Raw genomic sequence first — 19,547 nt, forward strand, 5'->3', positions numbered from 1 at the left:
TTCCCCAAAATATTATTGTCCGCCGAGGTGACTTGCAGCGCGTTGCTCCGCAGCTCGTGGTCGTGTGGTAGCGTTCTCGCTTCCCACGCCCGGGTTCCCGGGTTCGATTCTCGGCGGGGTCAGGGATTTTCTCTGCCTCGTGATGACTGGGTGTTGTGTGATGTCCTTAGGTTAGTTAGGTTTAAGTAGTTCTAAGTTCTAGGGGACTGATGCCCATAGCTGTTAAGTCCCATAGTGCTCAGAGACGTTTGAACGTTTGACGCAGCGCGTTGTTAATGCCGGTCACACACCACGGCCGCGTATTTACTTCCTTGATGGCGGGGAGCCACGATGCCGGAGGCCTATAGCTGTCCTCTCTATTGAAATTAGATGAATTCTTAGAAATTTCAACCGCTTCTCGGACCTTTCTTCTACAAATGTTTGTTTCTTTAGCCAGTACACGTACGTTATTAAAATCGATGTCAGAGCCACAGTTCTCGTGATGTCCCGCTACTGCCGATTTTGCACTTTGATTTAGCCGCATGTGCCGTCCGTGTTTCTTAATGCGTTCTTTAAGAGTTCTTCAAAAAGTTCAAATGGCTCTGAGCACTATGGGACTCAACTGCTGTGGTCATCAGTCCCCTAGAACTTAGAACTACTTAAACCTAACTAACCTAAGGACATCACACACACCCATGCCCGAGGCAGGATTCGAACCTGCGACCGTAGCAGTCCCGCGGTTCCGGACTGTGCGCCTAGAACCACGAGACCACCGCGGCCGGCCTAAGAGTTCTTCCCGGTTCGCCTATATACACTTTGCCACAGCCACATGACACTTGATAGACGGCTGCATTGTGGAGGTAGTCAGGTGCATGCGTTTTCCGTCGGAAAAGTCTTTTATTTTGTTTTGGCTAAAGAAAGATGTCTGAATACCATTTTTCTTTAAAATTCTGCTTATGCGGTCGGTGATCCCAGAAACGAACGGTAACCTGACGGAGTGAGAAGGCTGTTCCTCGTCATTCTTATTAGCGGTATAAATATTCCGCCTGGCGTCTTCTTAACGAGGTTGGAGGAAATCATCGTCGCCTTCTCAGAAATGATGTTCTCATTAATAGTGCCGCCTTACAATTGCTTTTTATTTCACCATATAAGAAGCAACCTTTGGACGTTGTCCGGAATAGGAAACCGTTGTTTAGATACTTTTGTCACTCCCTTTAAAGCATCTCTCTTCATAATCTTGTCCTTGTTTTAGAGGATAGTGCAAATAGTTGATGTAGACATCTTGTGTGTGTTTGCTATATCAGCAACGCTCACACCACGTTGGCGGTTTTCAGTGATTTTATGTTTCACTTCTAAGATCATTTTCTTTTTCTTGTGGTTGTCTTCTTGCGACTTTATCTTTGGTGACGTTTCTACGAAGGTTATTGAAATTTGCGCAGAAAAAAACCACTGTGCGGCCAGCCGGTGTGGCCAAGCGGTTCTAGGCGCTTCAGTCTGGAATCGCGCTTCCACTACGGTCGCAGGTTCGAATCCTGCCTGGGGCATGGATGTGTGTGATGTCCTTAGGTTAGTTAAGTTTCAGTAGTTCTAAGTCCTAGGGGCTGATGACCTCAGATGTTGAGTCCCATAGTGCTCAGAGCCATTTGAACCACTGTGTGAACACAAGTTTAGAAAAGTGTGTTATCACAAGCTGCATTAACATGGTAGCAGAAAGATCGCTAAACCCAGACTGCAGTACGGACTAAAGACATTGTTCATTTGCCGCTGCCAACAGTGAAAGGTGTTCATATTGTTGAACGTTTCTCCCGCCGCGCGCAAACGGATGATGACGTCACAAAAAATCGTCGTTACTCGTTTTCCGAAACATCGTTCGTCACGCTAGTCATTTTTTTACAATTTGTTTTGCTCCTTTTGCGACTTGCGCGGTTGGCGATGTTCCACTGTAATATTAAATGATCGTCTTACGAAAGAGCTTGCCATTGGGCGGTCAGTACTATACGATTGCCTCTAAGCAACTACTGTGGAACTACTCCTGGTTAAAACTGAACAATCGGTGACTGGTACGTCGATGGCAAGTGTTCGGCTCTGCTGCACTGCATACGCCGATGACCTGTGCGTTTCATTTTTGAGCACACAGGATCTCAGGTAACTGGGGAGAAAGTAAAGGAATATACTACTACTATTGGTGCTCATAATAACAAGGAAAAAACAACACTGTTCCACACTGGAAGAGACCTAGGAGACACATTTCACATCACTGGTACCAGACTGGACAGTTCCGTCGCTCTCTTCACGTGCGATGGAAGGCTAAACCGACGGCATGATTGCTAAGAGCTGTGTAGACTTACACTGCTGGATTCGAGCCGCATTGCAAACGCGTAATAATAGAGGTCTGAGCCTTCTACAAAAGATTCAATAATACAAATAACTAGTAAGATGCAATATCTGGCTCAAATCGTATCAATATCAGAACCCGTGACAGTGAGCATTTAAAAGGTATGCAGCTGGTTCGTTCTCCATGCACACATCTTCAAGATCAGCTTTAAAACTGTCACTTTAGCATCTACACATTATGGTGCCTTCCTAGTGTGCGATGCACAATCACAGAGACAGGGATCCTGGCTTGTCCAACATGTAAGCCAGACTGCACCGATAAACATTGCTGGAATCCCAGGGGCATATAGACGTAGCCCCAATACCTTTTGGACTTCAGCTATCTGCATACTAACCCAGAGCGGCCGAATCGACTATGCACCAAAAATATTTATGCGCTCTTGGTGGTAACAACTGCATGTAATCCCACTGAGATAAAGGAACCGCACGCTGTGTTCCCTTCACCTAGGACGCAATTTACAAAGACCCTTTTTACTAACGGACATAAGCTTTCTGTGGTATCTTCTCGTCAATGACAACAGCTCGTCAATGAGAGATTACAAAAGTTTCACCTCAGTGTGACTGCAGCGTGTGACTTTCTTGTAGAAGAACAAACTCCCTGATTCACAGATACACATGTGATAGTGCGATGGAGATACTGACGTATCTCAGGCGGAAACCAGCACTCCCTGGCAGGACAACCAGCAGTTATATATCCGCTCGAGAACTAATTCGACCAGACGAACTTAGATTTCCACTGGCGAAAAACAACACTGCCATATTGATGACTGGACATACAACAACTCATATATTAGAAAACAGACAAGCCAATATTAATGACTACGTTGCTGCTATCGTAAAAAAATTTTGGGAGGTCGCAAAGGACCCTAACCACAGGAAGATCTTTGGGAATATGCTAATGGTACTCATATTAAATTTGTAGACAGTGCAGATCGTGAGATGATGTACACCTGTAACTGGTACGTGGCCCCTTTAATATGATCTTGCACAATCCATACCACAACTATTATCAGGACGGGAAACGGGATGGCGAATCGTGGTTGGTAGTCGTATTTTGATTTACACATACTTAATTTATTAACATAAGTTTCCTGCAGATCATTCCCCACAATCTTCACTACAAGCAGCAATTACTTAGTATCAGTTCTTATTGAAACAAAACAAGTATAACCATGGAATGCATGTAAAAAACAGTTCAGAAACAACCAGCAACCACAGTATTGCCGTGTATTTGCCACACTTAACAGAAGCTTACAACTAACAGTACAGTTCCTATCAGCGTGAGCAAGCCACTTAATTGCATTTAAATACTACACAGTCCAAACAACACTTACATCTCACGTGGTTAACCACAATTCGCTAGAACATAGATATATAACAGAAGCAAGAAATATTGCCAAGAAACAAACACTGATTACACTTAGTTGCAGGTCTATATTTATATAACCTCAAAAACATTTGTTAAAACATCAGAAAATCATACATTACAAAACACATTTTACCCGCCTTGGCGGAAGGAAAAGATATATTAATCTTATGTATGAGGTCTTCGCCCAAACCAGTCCAGCCGTGGTAGGGTTACATAAACACAGCAGGACCTAGGCTGCGGGTCACACCTCACTCCCCGCCAAGGCGTTGGCACTTACAGCAGCTTTTGACAAACACAGGACAATTGCAACTCTTTGAAACACACACAAAATACAGGGCGGAATCCTTGCATCAGACATACGTGCATTAGTCTACAAAATGTTCCGTTCTCAACAACCACTGCCCTTTAAATTTAAACCATTGAAGGAGAGTTGACCAGTAATAATAATATCACTTAGGTGCAGTTTTTAATCACTTGATACAGTTATAACTAAGACTTCACTGCGAAGCCAACATTTAACCAGCTCACACGGAGCTCATCCACATACACTACTGGCCATTAAAATTGCTACACCACGACGATGACGTGCTACAGACGCGAAATTTAACCGAGAGGAAGAAGATGTCGTGATATGCAAGTGAGTAGCTTTTCAGAGCATTCACACAAAGTTGGCTCCGGTGGCGACACCTACAACGTGCTGACATGCGGAAAGTTTCCAACAGATTGCTCACACACAAACAACAGTTGACCGACGTTGCCTGGTGACACGTTGTTGTGATTTCTCGTGTAAGGAAGAGAAATGCGTGCCACCACGTTTCCGACTTTGATAAAGGTCGGATTGTAGCCTATCGCCATTGCGGTTTATCGTATTACGACATTGCTGCTCGCGTTGGTCGAGATCCAATGACTATTAGCAGAATATGGAATTGGTAGGTTCAGGAGGGTAATACGGAACGCCGTGTTGGATCCCAACGGCCTCGTATCACTAGCAGTCGAGATGACAGGCATCTTATCTGCATGGCTGTAACGGATCGTGCAGTCACGTCTCGATCCCTGAGTCAACAGATGGGGACGTTTGCAAGACAACAGTCCGCAGCTCGTAGTCGTGTGGTAGCGTTCTCGCTTCCCGCGCCCGGGTTCCCGGGTACGATTCCCGGCGGGGTCAGGGATTTTCTCTGCCTCGTGATGACTGGATGTTATGTGCTGTCCTTAGGTTAGTTAGGTTTAAGTAGTTCTAAGTTCTAGGGGACTGATGACCATAGATGTTACGTCTCATAGTGCTTAGAGCCATTTTTGCAAGACAACAACCATCTGCACGAAGAGTTCGACGACGTGTGCAGCAGCATTGACTATCAGCTTGGAGACCATGGCTGCGGTTACCATTGACATTGCATCACAGACAGGAGCGCCTGCGATGGTGTACTCAACGACGAACCTGGGTGCACGAATGGCAAAACGTCAATTTTTCGGATGAATCCAGGTTCTGTTTACAGCATCATGATGGTCGCATCCGTATTTGGCGACATCGCGGTGAACGCACATTGTAAGCGTGTATTCGTCATCGCCATACTGGCGTATCAGCCAGCGTGATGGTATGGAGTGCCATTCGTTACACGTCTCGGTCACCTCTTGTTCGCATGGACAGCACTTGGAACAGTGGACGTTAGATTTGAGATGTGTTACGACCCGTAGCTCTGCCCTTCATTCGATCCCTGCAAAACCCTACATTTCAGCAGGTTAATGCACGACCGCATGTTGCAGGTCCTGTACGGGCCTTTCTGGATACAGAAAATATTCGACTGCTGCCCTGGCCAGCACATTCTCCAGATCTCTTACCAACTGAAATCGTCTGGTCAATGGTGACCGAGCAACTGGCTCGTCACAATACGCCAGTCACTACTCTTGATGAACTGTGGTATCGTGTTGAAGCTGCATGGGCAGGTGTACCTGTGCACGCCATCCAAGCTCTGTTTGACTCAATGCCCAGCTATATTAAGGCCGTTATTACGGGCAGAGGTGGTTGTTCTGGATTCTGATTTCTCAGGATCTATGCACGCAAATTGTGTGAAAATGTAACCACATGTCAGTTCTAGTATAATATATTTGTCCAATGAATACCCGTTTATCATCTGCATTTCTTCTTGGTGTAGCAATTTTAATGGCCATTAGTGTAGTTTTCGATTAACAGCTGTGTAAAATCCACAATCATCTAGCGAGTGAAACGCCTCTCAATGCGTCGCTGAGACACATACACTAACGGCCAACTTACTTGATGTTTGCACACAGAACAATTCAGCGGCTCAAACAGCTTAACCACATTCACCACATTCCTTCAGGGACCTTTCCCTTGATAGAAATCACGAATCTTGGATCTCCGAGCTGCCCCAAAACCAATACAATTGCGCGGTATATCACGCTGATAGGGTACACCCGGTCGCAGTCAGTTTTTTTTTTTTTTTTTTTTTTTTTTTTTTTTTTTTTTTTTTTTTTTTTTTTTTGAAAGCTAACGGCCGGCTCTTGAAGCCTGCCAACCCGGAAGAAAGCCACACGATGTGCAAAAATCTTATATGTCCTCCAAAATCGATCGCAACGATATAACTAGTGTACCTTGTGCCGGCGCCAGTCCGGCACGGCTCAGTAACAATTAGGAATGTTGATTACGTTAGAGCAATAACTACGAGAGAGTATACAACGATCGTCAGTCAGACAGATATAAACTGACGGAAAATAATCGCAATACCAAAAAATAATTAATGTAAAGTAATGAAATTTCAAGAACGCTTTTATCTAGATAACATATGCAAGTGATTAAATATGCAAGATCACAGGCTGATGTGAGCACGAGATGAGCCACTGTAAATGTGAAATGCTGGTACATTAGTAATCGATGTAATCTCCAGAATGTTGAATGCAAGCATGCAAACTACTTGCATTGTGTTGTACAGGCGCCGCTTATCGGTTTGTGGGATAGAGTTCTATGTCTGTTGCACTTGGTCAGGCAATACAGAGTCGGTTAACGCTGTTTGTGGATGACGCTGGCGTTGGTGTCAGATGACGTCCCATACGTTTTCGATTCGAAGCAAATCTGGTGATCGACCAGGCAAATGCAACATGTCGACATTCTGAAGAGCATGTTGGATTACAACAGCAGTATGTGGGCGAGCATTAACCTGTTGAATAAGATCCCACGGAATGCTGTTCATGATTGTTAGCACAACAGGTCCAGTCACCGGATTGACGTACACATTTGCAGTCAGGATGCGCGGGATAACCACGAGAGTGCTCCTGATGTTGTACAAAGTCGCATCCCAGAACATAGCTCCTGGTGTAGGTCCAGTGTGTGTACCACGCAAACAGGTTAGCTGTAGGCCCTCAACTGGCCTTCTCCTAACCAACATACGTCCATGATTGGCACCAAGCCAGTAGCAACTTTCATCAGAAAACACAACAGGCCACCAGCCTGCCCTCCAATGAGCTCTCGCTTGACACCATTGAAGCCACAGACGGCGGTGGTGTAGGGTCAGTGAAGTGCATGGTACAGGTCGTCTGGCTCGGAGTTGCCTTTGAAGTAACTGACTTGTAACAGCTCATTGTGTCACTGTGGTGCTAACTGCTGCTCAGATTGCTGCCGAAGATTTAGTACGATCGCCAAAGCAACATCTTTATAGACAGGGGGTGCTGGCCTGAGCCATACGACGAACATGATGGTCTTCCCTTTCTGTACTGTCACGTGGGTGTGTGGATCCTGGTCTCCTTGCGACTGTACATTCTCGTGACCACCGCTGCCAGCAGTAGAGTGGCAATATATCTGCTAAATCTTTCTAGAATATCGCAGAAGGAACATTCAGCATCTCATAGCCCACGACCAAGTTCAAGCCCAGTGGATGTGTCGATAACGGCATCTTTGTAGCCTTTAAGGCGTTCTTGAGTAACATGAATTCACGGCATCCAGTCTCAAAGATAACTAACGCTGACCACCGTTCCAGCATGTATTTAAAGCAGGCCTGCTTTGGAAGGAAGGAAGAAAGGAAGGAAGGAAGGAAGATTGGGTTTAATGTCCCATTGACATTGTTTGGTTGTGACTTGGCAAAGCCAGGGGTGAATGTGAAAGCAAAAATTGTCTGAAGTTCTTAAAAGTCGAATTATTCTGTGTGTTATGCTGTAAAGCATCCGCATTTTCGGACCTTACATGAGCTTCATAATTACGATACAGAATAAAATCCCCAGAAAATAACTCTATGTTGTTAACAGGAGGCAATTGCAATAATCTCATGTACCGAATAACAAAACAATATCTACCCTTATAACGACAGGGACATGCGTAAATTAGATAAAGTGAATGCAGTTTGGAGGCTGACTGTGCACGTGGGTAATGGCATTGGGGATCCCCAATTAGCATTAACAAAAGAAGACCCAGCTGCAGCACTGAAATACGGTGAGAACAACATAATACCTTTTAAATAAACACAGCCGAGATGGTGGGTAAGTGGCTAGACAGCATTAACAAGGCTAGCGGCGACCCGGCAAGAAAATAAAAATTCACCTATAACGAGGAAGTGGTTGGCTGAAACCATCCTGTGACACATAGAAGACACACGGTGGGGAGAGTCACGTCATATAAAAGCATTCTTGTGAACTAAACTAACAGAGCTCTCTCATCTCGCAGCGGGCCACACCAATGTGTGGAAAAATAGCGAAGGCATTGAGACCTTTGCGTCTGCAAAGTGAGGGCGGTACGCTTCACGTATCGTGGCGACAGATATAAAGTGGTCGTTCATATTACTGCTTGAATTTTTGCGGGCAGAGCATTATGAACGTCGCTCCATACCTTAGCGAGTGTGCAATAGCCATTATTTCGACTAGGGAAAATTTAACATTCTACAGAATGGAGGAAAGTTAAGGCTGAGTGATTCAGTCAAGGCCAGAGTAGGGAATTAGGGTTTCAGATCCAGCATGGAGACAACGCCGCCACAGTTCCCAGTTGGTAATGTACCAACGCGCATTAGGCGACATTAAATGTTGAGTCGAGAGTTTGCTCTCTCCAATCTGCGTACACTTTGAACATAGAATTTCAAGAGTTGAATACTAACATACCCTCCATTGAGTACATGAGAGTTTGATTAGCTTAAAAGATAAAATTTCATTCTCCACCACCTTAGTCGATTGAACAGCTATGACAACGTAGATGTAACTTTCACTAATGAAGATTTAATTGTTTTGCTAGTTATAACATTCCCACATATAGAGATAAAGATTTAAAATCATATATTCAATGTCTAAATGTTAATTATTTTGTTGAGAGTTGAAAGTAATTGAACTTGCTTGTTATGTATCACTTGAACGCTGAAAGCAGTGATAAATTAAATTGTAGAATGAAAAATGGAGAGGTTGTGTTGTCATTTTAGAAAAAAATCCCAAACTCTAATTTATATCAATTTGTGCATTCTTGTTATGCCACAGCAAAATTTCTAATTGATTTGAGACGATCTGCACCTAACATTAGCGGTATTACAAGGCTAAAATTAATAGCTATGAAGAAAGTGTGTTTACCATCCTGGGCTTGAGAAGACATTAAGATAAGTTATCCACATGCACGCAATCACAAAATAGCTTTACCCACCAGGACTTTACACATTACAAATGGCGCTTACCCTGTCAGGATTCTGAATTAACAGCATTTTGATAGTCTGACAGGATGGAAATGTGATAGATTGAGGGTAAACAAAAAGCTGACGCAAATTGGAGAAAAATAATTTTTGTAAAAGTAAAGCTGACTCAACTCTGTAGAAGAGGAAACAGATTGAGTGTAGGACTGCGTGAATGATATTTTGAGGTAGAGTCAAGTCTTATAATCTGATGTTAATGCGTAGTCAAGTTCGAAAATTTCACGAACAGCAACGCTTGAAGGAACGCTCAAAAATGACAGAAAACAGTAGGTCAAGGCAGAGAGAAGTAAGGGCAGATCTTGATAGGATCAGCATGAACAGCTAGATCAGCATGAACAACACGAAACAGAGGACGTAGAAATAACGAATGAGACAGAAATTGCAAAACGTGGTGTTCAATCTGGTCAAAAGAATGGACAAGAGAACAGCACTGCAAATGATTCAGATGTAGAATCCGTTGCCAGTGATTTACAGTACGTAGAACAGAACGTGATCATATTAAATCAGACAGGTTGGCAATCACATGAAAGAACGAGTGTTAGTGGTCCTACACTATGTTCGGAAGAGAAGGAAACGATTCACGAAAAACGAGATAGGGAACGGTTACATCAGACGTAAACAATCGATAATGGTATAGGTGTAGAAAAAAACGAACATTTTAGGAATGTTGCAGCGGTTATCACAACAATCCCAGGAATCAGAAAAGCGTTTAGAAGGGCGCATAACACAAGGGCAAAAAGAATTAACATTGGGGGTTAGAGAAACTAATAGGGAAATACAAAAAAAAAAAAAAACACCTGATAATATACAAGGACAATTAGATCAAATCCGAACTGAAGCTCAAGAAGCACAAATTACGCTTCAAACGCTTGTTACATGACACACACAAATGAGAACAGACATTGACAGTGTCCAAGCAGACATGAATGCGTTACGCGAAGTTACGGAACGAAGTGTCAAAAAAGTTAAACAACAGATCGAAGTTTTTGCCATTAGAGCGTCGACGAAAGCGAGACACGTAAATTTTGAGACGATGTCTCACATAAGAGCAACCAAAGCTGCATTAAAGAAATTCGATGGTCGTATTTTAAAAATACAAGCGAAAAACGAACATCAATTTCAGCGGCTCAGATCGGAAGTTTTGCGTTCAATAGAAAGTCGAAGAGACGCAGAAAGCATTATTAAGGAATCGCAAACGACGACAGAATCCTCGTTAATGTCGGTAGATAATACTGTGAACACGGCAAAAACGACAGTCTCTGATAACACGACAGAAAGAGAACGCGAAAGTATGTGTGACGCAAGATGGAAAGGCACATGTGAATGTCAGTCCGAAACCGCAAACAGAGAGCAGGAAATTAGTCCAATACAGCATATCCCAGAACAGTACGGTAACAATAGGGAACAGAGTGGATTACGACCACTTGTTCACGAAACAATAACAGGTCAGCTGTGAATACGCGTATGTGGGGTTTTCAGCAAGATTCCACATGTCAAGCACAAAGCGTCACATACGCAGATCAAGCTACAGCGATACATTGCGCAACACTACAACATATAGGACGAAACCGACGGGTTACAATACGGTATCTAACGAGCCAGAGTTGCTTACATGACAAGATACAGAGCCGGTAGCGGGTGTTACGCGCTCATATTGCGCAATGAAACCTGCAAGTGATTCTGCGGCACAAATGTCACAGAATGAGCCAAATTATATGCGTTTGTGTAAATTTGATGAAACCCTAGGACAGAATTCCAGTTTCCAAAACACAGAACGTATATCACAGAGCGAAGCGAGCAACATTGATGGTAACCTCTGTAAGTAGGCTGTTTATGTTTTCTCTATGTAAGTAGGCTGTTTATGTTTTCTTATTGGCAACGTTACGTAGCGCTCTATATGAAAATCACTGGCTGTGCTGTGTGCAGTCTGTGGCTGCTTTGCATTGTTGTAATACACGCCATTGTAGTGTTAGGCAGCTGGCTGTGAACAGCACGTAGCGTTGCGCAGTTGGAGGTGAGCCGCCAGCAGTGGTGGATGTGGGGAGAGAGATGGCGGAGTTTTGAAATTTGTCATGAACTGCTATATTTATATATGATGATATCAAGATCTATTAAATGATAATTTTTTAATCCACATTCTTTAAATAAAGGAGCACTTGGAAAGGAAAGAACAATAAGAAGGGACTAGTAACAGTAACTGGACACATAATTTTCTTTTCAAGTTCATGGTAATATTTTTTTTATAATAAGTTGTTGTGGTGCAACACTTTAATTACATAGACATTAAGATGTGAATATACATTTCCCTTATCTGCATTGTTGTTTTTACTGTAATATCTCTTCTGCTTGAGCTATGACATGTTTAGGTATAAGTTACTGCTGTTTGCCAGGCGTAGTGTTACTGAATTTGACTTTGTGTTACTCTGCTAAGCCAATTTTACTACTCATTTATTTTTCTTGTTGCTGCACATTGGCTCATATTATTTGTAATGTTGCATTGCTTGGTAATTTAGATTTACTGTAGCTTGCTTTGCAATTTTCCATTTTTTTGGTCATTGCTGTTTGTGTTACTTATTTTGTGCTGGTGCATTGCCTCGTCCCTTAGTTTAGCATCTGAGCTCAGTAGATTTAAGTTAGCTTAAGAGGGGGTAGCCTCTAAGAGAACGAGTCGTGATGAATTGGAAGAAATGCATTGAGAAGCTATAAGAAAATAGTTTGGCCAAAAAAGTATTCTGAAAGAGAATATGAACAAAAAAGTAGGGTTTAGGGACAACAGGTTTAGGTAGGATTTTCTTGGAAATAAATGTTGAGGTAAGAAATGTGTGAACATATAAATACAGAAAGCATGCTTAGATAGAATTTTTTTGGTGGAAACAAAGGATGAAATAAGAGGAAAGATATATGAAGTTTTGGATTGGACTGCAGTACCAAATGTTACACTGAAAACGAACCCTGTCCTTTCCTATTGGTGTTATCCCACTATGTGTTTGTGTACCCTTGTGTATTTGTTTTCTTCCTGTCTCTGTGTAGTTTCATAGAATTTTTTCTTCTTTTAATATTAAGCTACATTCACTATGATGAGGAATACTGTTATCCTCGAATATAATTGGCATTAATAATATGTTATTTACTTTGTAAAGATGTTAGACATTATTAATTCCGTTCTGTTTAATGCTCATGTGTTAAGTTGATGTTTCAAAAGTCATTGTGATCTTTTATGTATGTACTTATGTCATAATTCCTGCGACACTGATGTATATGTTATTTCTATTCTTTTGTAAAGCCCATATTACTACAAATGTTATCTGTATTGTTATGTTCTTTAATGATGTATTTTGTGCCTTTGTAATTGTATTCTTATGTTATAAAATTGTAATTGTCACCAGTTCATGATATTATTAACTTGTTAGTTACATTTCACTGCACACGTTTCTGTTGGTCATGGTATATGGACAATATGTGAGAAGTAGGGACTGATAGTGTTTGCACGTGTGTTAATAATTCAGCAAGGGACTGGATAACAGCATTGCTGGTTCTAAGGACAGGTCAAACAAATTTTTTGTGAGTGGACAAGTGGTGGTTTATGGACTTGCTATATTCTCCGCAAGACTCTTCGATGGTGATTGTGCACCTGCACAGTCGCAACAGATGGCTGCTGGCTGTCTCTTCAAGGACTACAGTGGGTCTACATCTTTGATGATCCACCAATACCATTATTTCTACAAGGACTACAGTGGGTCTGCACCTTTGGTGGCCCACGAATACCACAATCTCTACCAGGACTCCAGTGGGTCTGCTCTGTGATGACCTACCCACCAATATTCTTCAAAACTTCGACTGACTCCGCTGTGGGTTTGCTCTGTTGTGGCCCATTACCTGTCTGCATGTCAAGAGTCAGCACTGTCTTTCCGTTGGAAGGACAACACTACTTCTTCAAGACGGCATGGAAATCCACTACTTCCGTGTGCATTGTCTTTTACTGCTCAGACTTTGAGAAGAGAAACGGCAGTTTCACTGTGATGAATGATCAGGACTGTCTTTATGGACTGTGAGAAAATTTGAGCTTTTGACCAACATAGTATCAATAAGTGTGTGCATTTCATTTCTTTGTTATTGTAATTATGAAAAATTTTTTCAAATCTGTATTGGCCACTGCCCAATCCAATTTGTAAAATTTTTTGTGGGGAGCATGGGGGCTATGTAAGTAGGCTGTTTATGTTTTCTCTATGTAAGTAGGCTGTTTATGTTTTCTTATTGGCAACGTTACGTAGCGCTCTATATGAAAATCACTGGCTGTGCTGTGTGCAGTCTGTGGCTGCTTTGCATTGTTGTAATACTCGCCATTGTAGTGTTAGGCAGCTGGCTGTGAACAGCACGTAGCGTTGCGCAGTTGGAGGTGAGCCGCCAGCAGTGGTGGATGTGGGGAGAGAGATGGCGGAGTTTTGAAATTTGTCATGAACTGCTATATTTATATATGATGATATCAAGGTAAATACATTGTTTGTTCTCTATTAATATCTTTCATTTGCTAACTATCCCTATCAGTAGTTAGTGCCTTCCATAGTTTGAATCTTTTATTTAGCTGGCAGTAGTGGCGCTCGCTGTATTGCAGTAGCTTGAGCAGCGAAGATTTTTGTGAGGTAAGTGATTTGTGAAAGGTATAGTTTAATGTTAGTCAGGGCCATTCTTTTGTAGGGAATTTTGAAAGTCAGATTGCGTTGCGCTAAAAATATTGTGTGTCAGGTTAAGCACAGTCATGTATAATTGATCAAAAGAGGACGTTTCACCACTTTCTGACAGAGCGCAAATACCAGCACTATAAGGAAGATGCAAATAGTGTTCATCCTTGCACATTTATTGATAAATTCAAAATGGGTATACCAGCATATTGGCCTTTGAACATAAATTAGATTTCATTTGAGCACACATGGAAGAAAGTATTGCTGAAACGATGCAGAAGAGGCTAGCAAGGTGGATTTTAATCTTGCAAGAGTATGATTTCTGTGTAAAACATATTCCAGCCACAGCTAACACCTTAGCAGATTTTAGAACATGTTTTCTGCTTGCGTATCACGTCATTTCTGGAAACCCAGAATCTACTCTGTAGGAATCAACATGGATTCCGGAAACAGCGATCGTGTGAGACCCAACTCGCTTTATTTGTTCATGAGATCCAGACAATTTTAGATACAGGCTCCCAGGTACATGCCATTTTTCTTGACTTCCGGAAGGCGTTCGATACAGTTCCGCACTGTCGCCTGATAAACAAAGTAAGAGCCTACGGAATATCAGACCATCTGTGTGGCTAGATTGAAGAGTTTCTAGCAAACAGAGCACAGCATGTTGTTCTCAATGGAGAACAGACGTTAAAGTAACCTCTGGTGTGCCACAGGGGAGTGTTATGGGACCATTGCTTTTCACAATATATATAAATGACCTAATAGATAGTGTCTGAAGATCCATGCGGCTTTTCGCGGATGATGCTGTAGTATACAGAGAAGTTGCAGCATTAGAAAATTGCAGCGAAATGCAGGATGATCTGCAGTGGATAGGCACTTGGTGCAGGGTGTGGCAACTGACCCTTAACGTAGACAAATGTAATGTATTGCGAATACATAGAAAGAAGGATTCTTTATTGTATGATTATATGATAGCGGAACAAACACTGGTAGCAGTTACTTCTGTAAAATATCTGGGAGTATGCATGAGGAACGATTTGAAGTGGAATGATCATATAAAATTAATTGTTGGTAAGGCGGGTGCCAGGTTGAGATTCATTGGGAAAGTCCTTAGAAAATGTAGTCCATCAACAAAGGAGGTGGCTTACAAAACACTCGTACGACCTATACTTGAGTATTGCTCATCAGTGTGGAATCCGTACCAGGTCGGGTGGTTGACAGAGGAGATAGAGAAGATCCAAAGAAGAGCGGCGCGTTTCGTCACAGGGTTATCTGGTAAGCGTGATAGCGTTACGGAGATGTTTAGCAAACTCAAGTGGCAGACTCTGCAAGAGAGGCGCTCTGCATCGCGGTGTAGCTTGCTGTCCAGGTTTCGAGAGGGTGCGTTTCTGGATGAGGTATCGAATATATTGCTTCCCCCTACTCATACCTCCAGAGGAGATCACGAATGCAAAATTAGAGAGATTCGAACGCACACGGAGGCTCTCGGGCAGTCGTTCTTGCCGCGCACCAGAAGCGACTGGAACAGAAAAGGGAGGTAATGACAGTGGCACGTAAAGTGCCCTCCGCCACACACCGTTGGGTGGCTTCCGGAGTATAAATGTAGATGTAGATGTAGATGTAAATTCGATACAGATCAAGACCAAGTTGTCAAATATTATTTAAGAGGAGTTCCTTTTGAGAATTACATCGCAGCTGCCTTTTCAAACATTGCGAACAAACAGAACAAAGATCCAGCAGTGTTAAGGGTCAAATATAAATGGAAAGGCAAGAACTCGGTTGACATTCGTCAGGATTATTTGCTGGAGAATGACGTACTGTTCGACAGACGAGACCCAAGCACTAGTTTGTGGATGGTATGTGTTCCTGATGAATTAATAAACAAGTATGTATGGTACATTCATTTAAGTAATGGACGCTTTGGGCAAAGAAATGTTTTATGAAACTTAAAGAGACTGCACATTTCCCCAACATGGAAAGACGAATTCGCCAGATACTTAAAAAATGCATAGATTGCCAACGAGCCAAACATGTTACATTTCAGACTAGACCACCATTATCACGTAGAATACCGAAGAAACTAAAACATCTAGCAGCGAGAGATTTGATGGGACCGTTACCACGGACACGGAATGGGAATACTTTTATTTTCGTGGTTGTAGAATTCACATCAAAGTACGTCACACTGACGCCATTGAAACGTGCAATGGGTGTTACAATCAGTAAAGCACTTCAACGTGATTTCCTCAAACAAGTAGGACATGTAGAAAGGTAGATTTCAGATAATGGGCCCCAATATAGATCTAAACCTTGGTTGGCAACTTTAAAAAGACATAAAATTAAACCCATCTTCATATCCAGATAAAAACCAAGCTCCAATAGTGCAGAATGAACAATGAAGGATATTGGGACATGGTGATGGTTGTACTGTAGTTCACGACACACTACATGGCATGCAAATTTACATCAGTTACAAACTATCATTAGTGAAATACCACACAGTACTACTCGCTTACCGCCAGTCACTGTACTCAAGCATAAAAGACCAGTGGATAGGGTAAGAGAAGTGCTACAGTTCCCCCCATCCAGAAGACTATCACACTAGCAGATAATAAAAGTAGCACTTGGAAACATCGAACGAGCAGCGGAAAAACGGAAGCATAAAGCTGACAGAGGTGCGTCCACACGAGTATTCACGGTGGGACCGTTGGTTCTTGATAGAAATCACTTGTTATCGAATAAAGGGAAACAGGTTTGCCATAAATTTTATCCTGTGTATAAAGGACCTATGGTGATTAATAATGTAGTTCATGCCAATGCAGTGTAATTGGTGAACCCAAGAACGGGAAAGAGTATAGGTCTACACCACGTCAGCCACCTTAAAGCTTATAAAGAATAAAATTTATTCCAGTTATCATATGGCAATTAGCATGGAAACTAAAAATAAATGGATCACAAATAATACAGAAAAACTGTAGATATGTTTCAGGAAGCAGCAGAAATCAAGAGGCAGATAAGAAGAGCTACAAACAAGTAATTATTCAAAATTAAGTACCATAATACTAATCAATTAAACCGTTAAAGTAGATTTATATCAATTTGTTCATTCTTGATATCTTACAGCAGAATTTCTAATTGATTGAGATGATCCGCACCTAACATTAGCGGTATTACAGGACAAACTTAATAGCTATTTAGAATGTCTGTTTACCACCCTGGGCTTGAGAAGACAGTAAGATACGTTATCTACCTGCGCGCAATCACAAAATAGCTTTACCCACCAGCGCTTTACACAAAATAACTACACGTTACAATGCATGGTACGCGATCTGATAGCATGACTGTGAGCTGTCGATTACGAGTATGTTATTGCAAAAGTATCCGTTGCCGTAGCGGGGGTCGCTGATGCACGCTTGTGCGGTGGCACTCGACTCGGAGGTAAGCCTGTTCGAATTCTGATGGTGGGAAACTTTCACTGCCAGTATTTCGTTGCCAAAGGGAGGAGAGGTGGTGGCGTGAAGTTCCCGGTAGTCAGGCTTCGCGCCGATATCCTGATTTAAATTCCAAACGAAATATCGTGGAAAGAAGTCGATGAGATCCGGCTGCAATTCCGAAATCTTGTGGAATATTCGATACGCCGGGAAAATTTCAAGAGTCAAGTCGAAGAAAGTCAACAGCAAACCATCTTCACTAGAAAGTTGTCTAGATCGGTGATGCAAGATTTCTGCATCCGCTCACCTACTCTCAGTCTGTGAGTATTCGACTATTTTGATTGAATGGAAAGAGTATTCGTGCCACCGTTGCTCCAAACGACCACTGTGGCTTTATGCGAGGTGGCTCTTACGCCTTCGTCAGTGTGTTCTCACGCTGAGTTTCTGCCACGCGGAATTATGTGGAAATAAAGTAAGAAACTTTACCTTTTGCCAGAGCGTGACACCAACGATCGAGTTCGTCGCCCGTTGGCGTCGTCCTTTACTGATGCCTGAGTGGTAACCTGTATAGTTTGATGGCTCTGAGCACTATGGGACTCTACATCTTAGGTCATAAGTCCCCTAGAACTTAGAACTACTTAAACCTAACTAACTTAAGGACGTCACACACACCCATGCCCGAGGCAGGATTCGAACCTGCGACCGTAGCAGTCCCGCGGTTCCGGACTGCAGCGCCAGAACCGCTAGACCACCGCGGCCGGCCCTGTATAGTTTCTTTGAGGCTTTTCCGAGCTTACGTTCCTTACTACACTTTACGTACTTTCATACATTTAATGACGTGTCCAACAGATAACACTGCTGGAAGAGATCTGTTACCGCGGAAGGGATACCTTTCCAAGACAAACCTGTGGAATGAAAAAGAGGCCAGCAGCATTTATCGCCCCAGGTTGTACTCGTGCTTCCCAGGACGCATTATGGGAGGGAAGCTATGTGGTGTGCTTCCCTCCCGCTTTTATTCTTTCTGGGCTCTCTAAAAGGCTTCAGCACACTAAAATAATTACCTTCGGCCCTTTCTTCAATCACCTTACTGTGTCATATTGGATAATGAAATTTGGTTAGTTAATACGTGCGTAAACTGTCTCTATTTTACCTTCCAAAATGGGTTTCTGTGCAACGATACTTGCTAAAATTTACAGTAGGATTCGTACTATACTTATCTGTTTAGATGCATATTGATGTTTGAGCCAGATCGCTGGTCGATCATCAGCGATCGGCTTGTTACCTTTGGCGCGTCCCCGGGGATGTGCATCTTTGCGTTTTCGGCTGGGGGCGCGGGGCGGCGAGAGGCAGTTGGTTTGGGGCGGCCGGTGAGACAGTCGGAGTTGTGGCTCGGGCGTAAGCAAATGTGTGATGTCTGTTACGCTGGGGCTGTTTGCTAATCGTGAAACTCCTGCGACGGTTACTGGTTGCCTGGAAGGCATTTCGTATAAACTGTGCCAAGCCTCGCTGTGAGAGGGGATTCCGGAGTTGGTGTTGGCCTAGATGTTTGTACAAATTGAGGTGCCGATGTGAGAAGCACGGCGTGGGGCTGTTGGTTGCTTCGTCCTTCTGGCAGCCACCGCAAGCGGATGTTGGGCCGGAATGTCTACAGTTTGTGGTGAGCATAGTGTGAAGAAGTTCTCGTAGGATGTGCTCCCGGCCTGACTCATAGCCTTGGTGCCGATCCCTTGTCTGTTCCGCGTGTCCTGTAAGATTTCACAGCAAAACTGTGTTTTTGTGGCATTCTGTGTTTCTGGCTAAGCCTCCGCCTAGAAAAGGGAAAGATTTGGAATTCCTTAATGCTGTACTTTAAACATACAAAAAATTGTTTTATTTTATTTATTCCTGTTTAATGTCAGACAGATTCAAATTTAGTTTACCTGGTTATTGGCTTAACTCGCGCTTCACGCACTAAATCAGCTGATATTGAAATTGTTTTGTATTGTTTAATGTCAGAAAGATTCAAATGTAACTTCATTTATGTATTTGA

Source organism: Schistocerca americana, chromosome 4 (genome assembly GCF_021461395.2).
Source record: "Schistocerca americana isolate TAMUIC-IGC-003095 chromosome 4, iqSchAmer2.1, whole genome shotgun sequence".
Lineage (NCBI taxonomy): Eukaryota > Metazoa > Arthropoda > Insecta > Orthoptera > Acrididae > Schistocerca > Schistocerca americana.